The sequence below is a fragment of the Camellia sinensis genome, chromosome 3 (assembly GCF_055761805.1).
Source record: "Camellia sinensis isolate YWXY chromosome 3, ASM5576180v1, whole genome shotgun sequence".
Taxonomy (NCBI): Eukaryota; Viridiplantae; Streptophyta; class Magnoliopsida; order Ericales; family Theaceae; genus Camellia; species Camellia sinensis.
In genome coordinates, this window is record NC_138963.1 from 23,932,147 (window position 1) to 23,947,638 (window position 15,492).

General features: G+C 41.5%; 1 pseudogene across 1 annotated transcript; it reads right to left on the reverse strand.

Moving 5' to 3' along the window:
- Window positions 1-24: 24 nt before the first annotated feature.
- LOC145822399 (F-box protein At-B pseudogene) lies at window positions 25-3,396 on the reverse strand (annotated as a pseudogene). Its single transcript, XR_014363622.1, has one exon. The product of XR_014363622.1 is annotated as an F-box protein At-B pseudogene (transcript).
- Window positions 3,397-15,492: the final 12,096 nt, after the last annotated feature.

The window sequence follows — 15,492 nt, forward strand, 5'->3', positions numbered from 1 at the left end:
TCGGACCGTTGTAGCAGACAATGTTGTGATAGTTGTTGTGACAGTTTACGGAGTCTTGCTGGACCCTTGTAGAAACTAACCGAAATCAATGTCGGGACAGTTTACAGAGTCTTGTCGGACCCATGAAGGAGCTAACTGGAATCAATGTCGGGACAGTTTACAGAGTCTTGTCGGACCCTTGAAGGAGCTAACCGGAATCAATGTCGGGACAGTTTACAGAGTCTTGTCGGACCCTTAAAAAATACACTGTATGATGGTGTATATAGGCTGCCCAAATATATATATATATGGATATATATAGTGAGCCCTCAAAAGTCGCGCCCTCAAAAGGCGCGCCCACTTCATCAAAAGGCGTGCCTGACAGAAAGCGTCGAGCCATCAAAAGGTGAGCCGGAGACGCGGCGAGGCACGTGAGCGACAGAGTAGCGTGTCGGCCTCGGCTATTTAACCAAGGTTGAGGCGAAGGCTGTGCAAACCAGTCTGAAACCGCCGAAAATCCTTTGAAAAAACTCTTCCGTTTCTGAGAAAGAGATTCTGGAACACTCTGTTGCCATTCTGTAACCAACCTTTCTCTGAAACACTCAGCAACCCATAACATGGCCTCGTCTTCCCGTTCAGCTACCCAGAATATGGCCTCTTCGTCCCGTGGTCTGCTCACTCTTTTTCCCGACCTCAACGAGTCAACAAGAGAGATAACTGGTGCGGTGGCCAGTGAACCTCAACCAAGCGCCTCTGGTTTTGCTCCGTTGAACTTTCCGATGCGGTCGGTGGAGCAAAAAATGGCGGTGCAAACTGATATTGAGGCCAATCAGTATACTTTGAAGTCATGTGTGGAGACCATGACGGCGGTCACAAACCTGTCGCACCGGCTGCAGAGTAGGACAAATGAGGTGCAGCAGTAAACGCCCAACTGGCTCTGCTCCAGCGCATGTATAAGGATGCGCGAGCAGAGATAAGTGTGCTAAAGGCGGAAAATAAGGAGCTGAAGCGGAAGGCCACCGTTATGTTCCGATTTGGAGGGCCGCCATTTGCTGCAGTGGAGGAGCAGGGAGTAGTGATCGTGCCCAGTGGAGTGGGAAACACGGAGGCAGCACCGGCAAGGGCCGCCCAAGACGGAGGCAAGAAGAAAAGACCGGCGGAATAGGCGAAGAAGTGAGGTCGGTTGATGGCCGGCTGCAGAAAAGAAAACAAAGCTGTTGGTGTTGTGTGGTGGTTTGTTGTTGTTGTTGTTTTTTTTTTTTTTTTTTTTGTGTAAAATTGTGATCGGGGTGGATCCCTGAGATGAATAAAATATGGTTTGGTGTGCAAAGCTATATGGTATGAATGGAATTGGAAAAAGATTAAAAATAATGTGAAAGAAAAAATAAAGAAAAAATAATAAAAATATATTTAAAATAAAAAATGAAAGATGGGGGAAAGACGGAAAGTGGTTTGGAGAAAATAAATAAAAATAATGGAGTTGGAAATCAAACGGAGGAGAGATGATTTTTTTATTTTTTATTTTTTAATATAATATAATAAAAAGAGATATATATATATATATATATAATAAAGAAAGTGGGGAACAAGAGTGTAATGAAAAGAAAAAGTATAGGTTGGAACATCGTGGGTCACATGGGTGAGTAAAAGAAAAAAAATAAAGAAATGAAAAGAGGGGGACAAAAGTTGGTGTCTGGGTGTGATGATAAATAAATAAGAAAAGAGATACATGTGCAAATCAATTTGTGTTTCGTGTGCTTTTCAAAAGATGGAGTAAAATAATAAAAAAAGAAAAAGAAAGTTGAGTGGGTGGATAATAGGAAAAGAAAAAGAAACGAAAAGAGGGAGACAAAAGTGGTGAATGATGAGTTCTGCTGTGGTTATATGGGTTTGTGCAAAAGTGGTGGATGATGGGTCTGCTTTTGTTGAAGCAGCTTTACTAGGTGATTTTGTCTATTTCGTACAAGAGAGAGACCAGTTAAATGCTGACAAGTCCCCAAGGTCTGAAGGCCACTATTTGTCAAGTCATAGGGCAGCTGTGGTTGCTCGATAGGTCTGTCTTCCAGATCGAGCTCGACCAAAAATGGGAGAGACTTAGTGATGGAGATGACAAGCTCATCAGATATAATATCTAAGACAAGCGATAAACTCTGCAAAGCGAAACCAAGAGACCCTGGACAGACAGGGATGCTGAGTCTGGTTGAGTTCTGCAAAAAAATTTTGTCATCTCTGAGTTCACGTATGAAATGGATGGCATCTTGTATAAGCAGTGGCTGCAATTTTAGAACTTTGACAGTTTTGGGAAGGGACAGTTCCATTGACTGAAAACCATTTGCATCAAGTTCTATCCCTCGGATCTTTATACAAAGTGACTCCAAGCATGAGCAACTGTTAAGCATATGTGTAAGGTTCCTCTTGAACATCTCTGGTGAGTCTCCTCCTGCCAATTCCAGCACAAGTACCCGTAAATTAGGGCATGTTCGTCCAATGGAAGCAAGAACTTCATGCGATAAGCATGAACCCTTGAACAAATTCAATTCCTGGATTTGTTCTCCAAGAAAATTGGTGACGGAAGAAGAATCATGGAGGCGTAGGCAATCAACGGTGACGCTTCTGAGTCCTCCCCCAAACCGATTCAGAATGCAATCCAGAGTCTCCACATCTGGAGAAAACGAAGAGAGATCGAGAGTGGGGAGAGAAGAAAGGACACGGTAGACAGAGGATCGAATGGTGTCGGAGACACAAGCTGCGGAGCAAAGCGTCTCTAAATCCGCCTTTTCCAGGATTTCGTAGATTATGCTATCAGTAAATGATATGGGCATGTTCCTCCTTTCTGTGAGTTGCGGAGGCCTACAATCAGTGACATTCGGTGGATTCTCTAAAATCAGTGATGCTGGCTTTGTAGCAATTCTACAATCCTGCAATGGCTTGGAGAGAGAGAGAAGTTGTGCATGTGTGCATGGTCACGGTTTGGAGGCTGTATGGTAGCTCAGTCGTGGAGTTGCAGCAGTGGTGTCTGCCGGTTGTGGAGGTGCAGCAGTAGGAAACTGAATGTATGTGTAGAAAAAACTCCAGCGGGCAGCGAAGGCAAGGTTGCCGGCCGGCTGCCCGCCGGAAAGAAAGGAGTATAGGCCTAAATCTTATAGCTCTGATACCATGTAGAAATTTAATGTATAAAGAGAAATAGAGAATTGTATTATTGATTGATATAATGTTATATTTATTACAATGATTCATGATTCCTATATATAGAAGAGGGTGAGTATGTAGTAGGTAAGGAGTAGGTGAAGTGGAGGTGGTAGTGGTGTAGTGGGTTAGGTTTAGTGGAGTAGGTGAGGTGGTAGTGGTGTAGTGGGTTAGGTTTAGTGGAGTAGGTTTAAGTGGGTGAAGTAGGTGATAGGTTTTAACATATATATTATTATTATTATTATTATTATTATTGTAAAAGCGTTAATATAAATGCATTAAACTCATTATTTATTTCTAGTTTTAAGAAATTTAAATTGTTTTTGTCAAATTAAACAAATATGAAATGATGTTTATGATAATGATATTTATATATTTTATTTAAAATTACAACCAGAAAATTTATACAAAAAATATAAGAGAATTATGAAGACAATGATATGTGTTTTGATTAAAAATTAATTAGAGATAAGAAGTCATAGCATTTTATATGAAAATTTTGTATAAATATTCTATAATAAATATACATCACTAAGTAAATTACTATTTTATATAATAGCACACTTTTAAGTAAATTATTAACAACTTAGAGTGTGTTTGATTGGATAGATTAAATAAGGGGGGATTAGAATTCATCGAATTAGAATCTATCGGATTTGAATCTTCGGACTTAAATATCCCGGACTATTTGGTTGAATTGGATGTGTAGCCCATGTTTGTTTTTTTTATTGGATTAGATGTCTGAAAATGACTATTTTATTGAATCCAATGTTTGATTGGATGGATTGGATAAAGATAAATGTTTAAAAGACTATTTTATCCTTGTAATTTATAATTTATATTTTTTTATTTAATATATAATTTTAAATTTGTAATCTATAATTTTTAATTTATAATTTAACAACACTAACAAAATTTAATTTATAAGGCCATAATTTTTAATTTATTATTTTTAATTAAATTAAATTTATAATTTATAATTCATATTTTTTATTTAATATATAATTTAAAATTTTTAATTTATAATTTATAAATGTTCAAAAGACTAGGGAAAAATGTAATAACAACACTAAAAAAATTTAATTTATAAATATTTTTAATTTTTTATCATTTAATTTAACAACACTAAAAAAAATTAATTTTTAAGGCCATAATTTTAATTAAATTAAATTTATAATTTATAAATGTTCAAAAGATTATTTTACCTTTTTTCAATTGTTTACTAAGTAACAGTATGACAGGTAAAATGGACATTTCACACATTAATCCCATGAGATACTAATCTCTTGAAAATAGTCACACCCCCACCCCCTTAGAATTATTTAGTCCCTCATATGAGAGATATGGAGTTTGACCAGACTCCATGTCCGGTGGGCTAAAGTTGCACCAAATGATGGACATCACCCCTCTAATGGATTCAAGTCCAAACAGTGTTTAGCCCCCCTCCCCACCTAATTCCTCCAAACAAACACCTCCTTATAGGATACTAATAGGATACTTGATTGTCTACTATAAATAAAAAAATATGGGTTTATTACACTTTGTACCTTTAAACTATTATCAAATTGTCTATTAATTGCTGAACTATCAATTGCGTCTATTAGGTCCCTAAAGTATATAAATCAAAATTTATTTAGTCCCTAGACTATCGATTGAATATATTAAGTCCCTAAAGTATTTAATTAAGACTTATTTAGTCCCTAAAATGATTATAAAAATAAAATATAAACTCATAAATATTATAAATTAATAAAACACCCTATTTAGTTAAAGTTTTATTTCTTAAAAACAAACCTTAAATTTTATTCTGTCTTTGAAAAGTGGGCGCCAATCCATATATTAAATTTCCTTTATAAGGATAAGGGTAATTATCTATGGTATTTTTTTACTTGTCTTCTACAATAAATATTTGCTTACCTTAATATCTAGTATTATATGTTAGTTTTTGTTTATAATTTATAATTAATTGTTTTTAAATTTTTTGCTAAGTTCTTTTTATTGCTTAATTAATATATTATTTTATTCTATTACTATTTGTGGAGAAGTGTTATTATTTAAACTATCCAATTCTACTTCTTCAGTATATCTAATATTCATATAATCTATTGGTAAGATTGAAAACATTAGACTCTAATATTAATTTAAATACACAACGAAATAAAATATCTTTTAAAGACAAAATAAAAATTTTAAAGATTTTTCTGTAATAAAGTCTTAATTGGAGAGGGTTTTTTACTAATTTATAATACGTATGGGCATATTTTTTATTTTTGTAATCTTTTTAGGGACTAAATAGGTTTGAATTAAATATTTTAGGGACTTAATACATTCAATCGATAGTTTAGGAGCTAAATATATTTTGATATATATACTTTATAAACTAAATAAATTTAATTGATTGTTCAGGGACTAAATAGACAATTTGATGATAGTTTAGGGGTAGAAAGTGTAATAAACCTTAAAAAATTATATATATGTATATATCTAACCCCAATGAGTTGGTTTAGTGGATGCAACTTAGAGCCTGGGGGTATGCTCCCTCTAAGTCTAAAAATATATATACATATCTAAATAGTCCGATTCAATTTCAAATCGAAATCATAACTATAAAATCACGAACCGAACTATAAAATACGTTTCAACTATTTTAAGAATTAAGATAAACCATGCATTGAGAAAACTAAACCAAATAATATAATTTGATTTAGATCAAACTAATTTACGATTTTTTCAATTTTTTTCTCAGCCTTATAATTGAATTGTCAGTGCATTATTCGTGTGGGGATATATTTTCTGAATACCAACACGTGGCATGGTGATGCCGACGTGTCAGCCGAGGTGCCACGTGTCGTGGTAGTTAGGCCGAGATGATCTCGGAGTTGCCGAGGTTATCTCCGAAGATATCGGAATCCGAGATAAGCGAATAAGGGACAAGAGTCCTAAGACGAAGAGGGGACTTAACCAAGATAAGGATAAAGCTCTTAGGGAGTTTATCTTTATCTCTTAAGGAGTCCAAAGTAAGCACTGGATTGGAGTTCATAGAAGTCATACTTCTAAGAGGACTTGGATTGAATATATTATAAAAGGGAGGCACCCCCGTGGGTCTAAGGTACGCAATTTATGTTTTGAGTATTAAGTTTAGCACTTGATTATCTTTGAGAGATATACTGACTTGATCGTCGAAGTGCCCCCGGGTGGAAGAACCACCGCCGGAGCCTTTTCTTTCTGTTACAAGTTACTGAAGCCATCTATTCTGCCTGTGCTCTCCAGTTGATCACTAAGTAGGCAGTGTGGTCAGATTTTCACTCACACAATTTGGCGCCGTCTGTGGGAACGAAGGAAGAATAGATGGCCAGTAACGGACAGCAGGAAAAAATTGGGGATGACGCTCCCGCTGGGAGTGGCAGACCAATTGACCTTGACATTGAAGGAGACGACCACAATACAGAAGTCCGTGACCAGGGTCACAGAGAGAAAGACGTCATCCAGGAGGGCGACGCGTCAAAAAGGACAGACCAAGGAAAGTACTACAATGAAGATAACCTCCAGGTATGGAGGGACAGGTGCCTACGGAGGAATGAGGAAGTGAAAGAATTGGTGAACAAGTTGGCAGACCTTCAGTCAGTCGTCAACTTCATGATGCAGAATAATGTTATACAGCCACCATAACCGCTGCAAGATACGCCGATGCCAGCAACCAACACCCAGAAAGGCGGAAGAAAAACAATCCCCGAGGTCCCTCAGCATACCAGGAGCGGAAGGCATTCTCATCGGCCTTCCAGAGAAGTTGGACGAGAAGAGCCGAGGCAAGAAGAGTCCCAAAGGACGCACCACATGAAGAATCCAGAGCCCAAAGAACATCGGCATGTTCAAGGGCAAGTACTCTGCTTTGACACAACCCGTGGAGAAAGATCCAAACGGGCCCACCACGAGGCCGAAAGCAGTATACCAAAAAGACTAAAATCCAAAGACAGCCGAGCTCCAGGGAGGAGCAAAGAAGACCTGAGGGACTACCTCAGAAGGAGGCAGCAGAATGTTGAAGCCGAGGTAAACTCCCCAGTAAAGCCGAAGACAGCCTTTTCGGTGGAACTGGACAAATTCGAACCACCAAAGAGATTTAGTATGCCGAGGTTTCAAATTTATGATGGTAAGTCAGATCCAAACTTTCATGTTGGACTATACCTGAATTCAATGGCGTTATATAGCGGGAACGAGCCGTTGCTCTGCAAAGTATTCCCCTCATCCTTTGGGGAAATTGCATCTGATTGGTTCCATAAATTACCAAAGGGAAGCATAAAGACATGGGAAGGCCTGGCCGAGATGTTTGTGGCCAGGTTCGTGACCAACAAGCTGCAACCCCTGAGGGTTGATGCTTTGATGGCTCTAAGAATCACCAAGGAAGAAGGCCTTAGGGCCTATGCGAAGAGGTACTACGAGGTGTTCAACCGAATACCCGAATGCAACCAAGAGGTAGCGGTCGTGTCTTTCAAGAACGGCCTGAAAGATGACTGCCCACTACGGAAGTCTTTGGCAAAAACATTGCCAAAAAGCATGGAAGAACTCATGGCAAGAATTGAGAAGTACGCCAGAGCCGAAGAAGATACATCGGGAAACAAAGAGGTAAAGCAAGAAAAGGGAAGCGGCTCGCCGAAGCGAGGCCGAGGCAGCAATAGGCCGACCAAACAAGAAACAGAGTTGAGAAGTAAACAGGCGGTAACGACGGTATTCCGAATCCCAATCCATAAAGTCCTAGATCAAATTCGAAACCAACCTTATTTCAGGGCTCCGGCAAGAGCACCAGGGGAATTCATGGGAAGGAACGTTGGTAGACGTTGTGCCTACCACAATGAAGAAGGGCACCCAACTCAAGGTTGCAGAGCCTTGAAAGCACACTTGGAGGACCTGGTGAGACAAGGCGTTCTGAGGGACCTGGTCGATGAAGCCAGGATGAGGGAAGAACAGGCAAGGTTGCCTCAAGCACCAGCAGCGCCACCTCCCCCAGCACAGCTACCACAAGCAGGAGGACCGAGGGTGGTTAATGTGATCCACTCAAGGGTCAACGAAAACGAAGTCAGAGGGGAGACCCAGAGGGTAAGACATTTACAGCATGTCTACCAAGTCGGGGAGAAGAGACATCGGCCAGAAGAACGCCAAGGGCCGATGATAGCTTTTACTGAAGCCGACCAGAAATTGGTCCAACATCCGCATAATGATGCCTTGGTAGTATCCCTCCAGGTTGGGGAGTGCCAAGTGAAACGCATCCTAATAGATCAAGGCGGCTCTTGTGACATCATGTATGTCAGATGTTACAAGGAACTGGGCCTTCACCCTGATGACTTAGAACAATCCAGCGGCCCGATGGTCGGCTTTAATGGAACGCCGACATGGCCACTGGGCGCAACATGCTTGGAAGTACAAGCCGGCACTAAGAAGACCAAGACGGAATTTCTGGTAATTGACACGCCCTCATCATACAACATCATCTTGGGAAGGCCGTGGTTGCATGCAATGGAGGCAGTTCCCTCAACGTTGCATCAACTACTACGGTTCCTAACAGAGCATGGGATTGAAGAAGTCAGAGGAGATCAACTGCAAGCAAAAAATTGCTCCATGACAGCAATGAAGTCCACCTGTAGTATACGGGAGCCAAGGAAAGCAGAAGTCGAAGATGAGGACATGGAGATCCTAGAAGACGTCGGAAAAGAACCAGCCGGAAAGAGCGAAGAGGCACTAAAAAAAGTTTTCGTCCAAGAGGGCGACGAAGAGCGCTTCTTTCTTCTCCGCTCAGGCTTAGCTAGAGAAGAAGAGAGAGAACTGGAAGATTTTTTGAGGGCAAACATAGAGGTGTTCGCCTGGACACCTTACGAAATGCCTGGCATTGACCCCGAGGTCACGTGCCACAGACTGAATGTCGACAAGTCGGCAAAACCTGTGATTCAACGAGCCAGAAGACCGACGTTGATGCACGGGGCCATCCGAGAAGTTCAGTACCCAACATGGCTGTCCAACACAGTAGTAGTAAAAAAGAAGAATGGCAAATGGAGGGTTTGTGTAGACTTTACCAGCCTCAATAAAGCCTGCCCCAAAGACAGCTTTCCTCTGCCCAAGATCGACCAACTGGTAGATGCTACTTCAGGACATGAAAGGATGAGTTTTCTAGATGCATACAGAGGGTACCACCAGATTTCCATGTACCCTCCAGACGAGGAGAAGACCGCGTTCATCACCCCTAAAGGCCTGTACTGTTACAAGGTAATGCCTTTTGGGTTGAAAAACGCAGGAGCAACCTACCAGAGGTTAGTGACAAAGATGTTTAAGCACCTGATTGGCAAAACAATAGAAGTCTACATCGACGACATGGTCGTGAAGACCAAGGAATCAAAGGGTCATCTTGTCGACCTAAAAGAGGTCTTCGACATACTCAAAAGATATCGGCTTCGACTCAACGCCTCGAAGTGCGCCTTTCGAGTTGGATTAGGTAAATTTTTGGGGTATCTGGTAACAAGAAAGGGCATTGAGGCGAGCCCAGACCAAATCAAGGCCATCCTGGAACTACAAAGCCCGACATCGGCAAAGCAAGTTCAAATGCTTACTGGAAGGGCCACAGCCCTAAACAGAGTCATCAGCAGAAGCTCAGATAAGTGCAGACCCTTCTTCAACCTGGTGAAAAAAGCCACAGACTTCCTATGGACAGAAGAATGTGAAGCCGCCTTAACCGACCTAAAAAAGTACTTGACCACAACTCCGGTTCTTTCCAACCCAGTACCAGGGGAGGAACTGTTTTTGCACTTAGCAGTCTCAGAACACGCAGTCAGTGCAGTGCTAATCCGAGAGGAAAAAGGGAAGCAAAAGGCTGTTTATTATGTAAGTAAAACTTTGGCCGACGCAAAAACAAGATACCTACCACTGGAAAAATTAATGCTGGCCTTAGTAATGGCTTCAAAGAAGTTGAACCATTACTTTCAGGCACACAAGATTGTGGTCCTAACAGAGCACCCACTGAAATCCTTGTTGCAACAAGGAGACTTAACAGGAAGGATAGCAAGATGGGCAGTAACCCTGGGCCAGTTTGACTTGGAGTTCAGGCCGAGAACAGCAATAAAAGGTCAAGTTTTGGCCGACTTCGTCGCAGAACTCACACTTGAAACCATCGCACATCAGGCTCCGTCGAGCCAAGATGAGCATTGTCCCAACAAGTAAAAAGAATCCCAGCCAAAGACAAAAAAGCAAGAGAATGAGAAGCTCAGACCCTGCAGCATCTACATCGGCGATTTATTCAGACTATTCGTTGATGGAAGTTCAAACCGCCAGGGAGCAGGGGCAGGAGTACTGCTGATATCTCCAGATGGAGAAATAGTAGAACAGTCCATCCGTTTGGGGTTCAAAGCCTCAAACAATGAGGCAGAATATGAAGCATTAATTGCAGGGCTAAAGCTGGCAGCAGCAGCAGAAGCATATGAGGTAATTGTTTTTTGTGATTCACAACTCATTTTTAACCAGTCAACAGGAGAATTTGCAGCCAGGAATGAAAGAATGTCGGCATATGCAAAGGAAGTCATCAGATTGGCAGCCCTATTTCAGAACTGCAGATTACTCCAAGTTAGCCGAGATGACAACACCTACGCTGACGCATTGGCTAACCTGGCCAGTTCAATTCAAACTGGAAAAACAAGGACAATTATGATCGACTACATGTCGGCCCCGAGCATAGATAAACAGAGCACCGAACAAGAAGCAATGTGCGTGGACTTGGGACCAAGCTGGATGGATGCAATCATTGCATTCCTAAAAGAGGGGAAGCTGCTAGAAGACCATAAGGAAGCACATAAAATCAGACTGAAGTCGGCCAGATTCAGTCTAACAGCAGAAGGCCATCTCTACAGGAGGTCCTTCACTGGGCCGCTTTTAAGGTGCGTACACCCTTTGCAGGTTGAAGATTTTCTTTATGAAATTCATGAAGGAATTTGTGGAAGCCATGCTGGGGGCAGATCATTAGCCCACAGGGCCATTACCCAGGGGTATTGGTGGCCTTACATGCAAAAGGATGCCGAAGCCTATGTGAAGAAGTGCGAACAGTGCCAAAGGTTTACACCTTTAATACATCAGCCAGCTGCTGACCTGAACCCAGTATCCAGCCCTTGGCCGTTTGCCCAATGGGGTATGGATCTGGTTGGACAACTTCCCCAGGCAACTGGACAGAGAAAATACTTGCTGGTAGCAACAGACTACTTTACAAAATGGATAGAGGCAGAACCTCTTGCCAAAATTCGAGATGTGGACGTCAAGAATTTTATATGGAAAAACATTATCACCAGATTTGGGATTCCAAGAGCAATAGTTGCCGACAACAGAACACAGTTTGACAGCAAACTCATCAAGAACTTTTGTGCAAAATTCAAAATAAAGAATTATTTCTCAACACCAAGTTTTTCTCAAAGCAATGGGCAAGCAGAGGCATCCAACAAAGTAATTCTGGATGGAATAAAGAAGAGGCTGCAGGCAGCAAAAAGAAAGTGGGTAGACGAGTTGCCCAACGTACTTTGGGCATATCGGACTACGCTGAGAAGATCAACAGGAGAATCCCCCTTTGCCATGGCTTATGGCACAGAAGCAGTCATCCCATTGGAGATCGGCATCCCAGGGATCAGAACCCAGGGAGTAGAGAATGGCACCAATGACGTACTCTTAGCCTGAGATCTGGATTTGTTGGAAGAACGAATAGAGAAAGCCGCAATTCAGCTCGCAGTATACCAGCAACAGCTTGCTAGAGCTTACAACAAGAAGGTCAATCCAAGAGATTTTCAAGTCAGCGACCTAGTCCTGAGAAAAGTCGTCGGGAACAAAAAGGATCCCAGGGAAGGCAAGCTTGGCCCAAACTGGGAAGGACCCTACAGAATTACTTCAGTATTAGGTAATGGAGCTTATCGGCTTGAGGACAATGAGGGCAAAGCATTGCCCAGACCTTGGAATACTTGTAATTTGAAATTTTTCTATCATTAGATGTGCATCATTTTTTGGCCGATATCATCAATAAAGTCTTTTCAGAATTCTTTCAACACATATGATTGATAAAGTGATGCATTGATGTTTATTGAAGACATAATTAATGTAAACCCAAGTCAAACTCAGGTTTACATTGGGGACAAAGAAAAGGCAGAGATTATTCCTTAATTCACTTGTTGAAATTTGCAGCAATTTACAAGTTGGAATTAAGCTGATTCCTTATCTTCACTTGTTGAAATTTGTAGCAATTTACAAGTTGAAGTTAAGCCGAGATTATTCCTTAATTCACTTGTTGAAATTTGTAGCAATTTACAAGTTGGAATTAAGCTGATTCCTTATCTTCACTTGTTGAAATTTGTAGCAATTTACAAGTTGAAGTTAAGCCGAGATTATTCCTTAATTCACTTGTTGAAATTTGTAGCAATTTACAAGTTGGAATTAAGCTGATTCCTTATCTTCACTTGTTGAAACTTGTAGCAATTTACAAGTTGAAGTTAAGCCGAGATTATTCCTTAATTCACTTGTTGAAATTTGTAGCAATTTACAAGTTGGAATTAAGCTGATTCCTTATCTTCACTTGTTGAAATTTGTAGCAATTTACAAGTTGAAGTTAAGCCGAGATTATTCCTTAATTCACTTGTTGAAATTTGTAGCAATTTACAAGTTGAAGTTAAGCCGAGGTTATTGCCTAAGTTCTCATAGTAATATATGGGTTGCTTAACCCTAAGGAAGATGCTTAACACTTGTTGAAATTTGTAGCAATTTACAAGTTTATGATCACCCGCTGAGGTATACAGAAATTTACAGGTTGAAGTAAAGGCTAAGTCGGTATCTTGCCGAAGTAAAAGTTTTGTAGTCATACCCGAGGTATGTAACCCCGAGAAGATTGCACAAAGGAAGCAAAATGAAAAAGCATGCAAAAATTTCTAAGTATAGAACTATGCAGAAGCAATCAACAGAACATCACAAGATTAAAAACATCCATAGAAAGAACAGTTGCAGTTACATATTGAAAAAGCTACGTCGGCCATAAGAAGGAGTTTTGCATTATCCAGAAATTAAAAGAGAGTACAAAGTGCAAAGTGCAGAAAAAGAAGGAAAAAATACAAAAGACATTTTTCAAGACTCTTCAGTATTAGCAGCTGCAGGGACTGGGACCTCGGACGATTCTGGTGGAACCTCCTCGGTAACTTTTTCTGCTTCAATCTCAGCATCAATCTCAGCCAGCGTATTGTCCAGATTTCTTTCAGCCAAAAGAAGGTCGGATGATAGTTGCCCGATGGCAATTTCCTTGGGTGCCTCCCCAACCTCATCACCCTCCTCATCCAAGGTTAAATCCATCACTTGCTCAGCAGGAGGAGGGGACTTAACTTCAGCAGCATCCTTGGGTTTTCTCACCAAGGCCTCATCATCATTGTTTTCTTTATCCCCATCCTTGGCATCAGCCTCAGTCTCTGATTCGTCTTCAACTTGACTTGGAGGAGGAAATGGTAAAGGAATGGCATCGGCATTACGAAAGGGCGAGTCAACAAGGAGATCAAGCTTTTTTATCAAGGACATCCAACCAAGGGAAAATCCCCTGTTGCATGCCTGCCTGACTTGAAGTTTATAATCCTCTGTGACGTCGGCCATACCCTGGGCATAGGCCTTTTCATCAGCCTTTTTGACTTCGGCCTCCTTGGTGGCCAAAGCCTGCTGGAGCTCCTTCTCAGCCTGGGCCTTTTTTACCTCGGCCTCTTTCTTCTCAGCTTCAGCTACTTTTCGGATAGCCTCAGTAGACTCCGCTTTCTCTTCGGCCATCTGCTGGGCCTTAGTAGCCGCCTCGGCCTGATCCTCCAGTTTCTTCATCCTTGATTCAAGAGATTTAATCTCTTTCTTCATGGAAGATGCTTCCCTCTTCATATCAACCAATCTTTGCCGATTTTCAAAAAATTGCATTGAAAATGAATGGGCGTGCTGAATGGCTTAAAGAAAAACAAAAGTATTAGAAAATATTCTCAGTAAGAAACAGAAGGAAAAATCACAAGTGCAAACAGGAACACTTACTTGAACGGAGTGTTGGAGCATAAGAGCGTAATTCTCATACTCACTGAGCTCAGCATTTCGGTCCAAATCCTTCGGAAGGAGAAGAGTAGTGCTGAGGGCGACACCAACGTTGATATCGTCGGCATTTTCACTGGCCATAATAGGCCTATCCTCCAGAGTTAGTTGAGGGGCCCATGGAACGTCGAGCTTCTTGGACGCCAAGGTCGTCGCAGACGATGACCTCGGCTTTTTTGATTGTGTAGACCCTGAGGGTTGGGCCTCAGCAGACCTCTTGGTGGAAGCAGAGGTTGATTTTTTGCTTTCTGCCAGCTGAGAAATAGGCAAAGCATCCTCAACCTCGGCGTCAGTAACCTTGGCCTTGGGCTGAGCCTTTTTTACTCTCTTCGGTTTTGGTGGGGGCATTGCATGCGTTGGTACAACATCGGCGTCGGTTGGAAGGTCGGCAAGAAGATCTTGAACGACAGGCCTTGGACGAACCATCTCGGCAGTCTTTACAAGTCTTTGTCGACGTTTACATTCTGGAATTGGTATTAAGAAGGGGGCCGAAGTGGATGGAAGATCGGCTGGGTCAGAGGTGGATCCTTGATCTGTTCGGGATGAAGACGCGGTTACAGTTGTGGCAGTAGGAGGAGAAAGACTCTTTTTCTTCCTTTTTGGGACGTCGGGTAAAGTGGATTTGTATGTCGGAATGAAATTCAGCAACAGGGGAGCCTTGCGCTTGTGGATAGGAAGACCAAGAAGCTTCTTTAAGTCTTTTCCAGGGAAGAAGGATTGACGGAAGTTCTTTGGTGGTTGATGAAGATCTGCAAGACAAGCAAACAGACATTACAAACAGACAAAATTTTAAAGACTTAAATAAAAACAACTAAGTGTTGGCACTGGGCTCTTACCCTTGCCCTCTTTAACTGATCGAGGAAGAGGGTAGAGATGGACATCTTCGTCTGGGCCAAATTCCCAATTTCCCGAAGCGATAACAAAGTCATCCCCAGCCCCCTTGTTAGAGTCTGGGAGGTCGGCTACAATTTTGAACTCGGTAGACCTCGGCTTAAGGTAATAAACAAAGCCCCTTTCCTTCAGGTTGAGAGGGCACATTGTATAACAGTACTGAAGGTCGGCCAGGGTGATCCTAAGATTCTCCTGCCTAGCTAAAGCTATAATACCGTTAATCACCCTATAGGAGTTGATGGTAAGTTGCATGGAGTTCAGCTTGTAGAAATAAAGAACTTCACGAAATAGGGGATAAAGTGGAAGCCGAAGTCTACATTCAGTGAAAGCTAC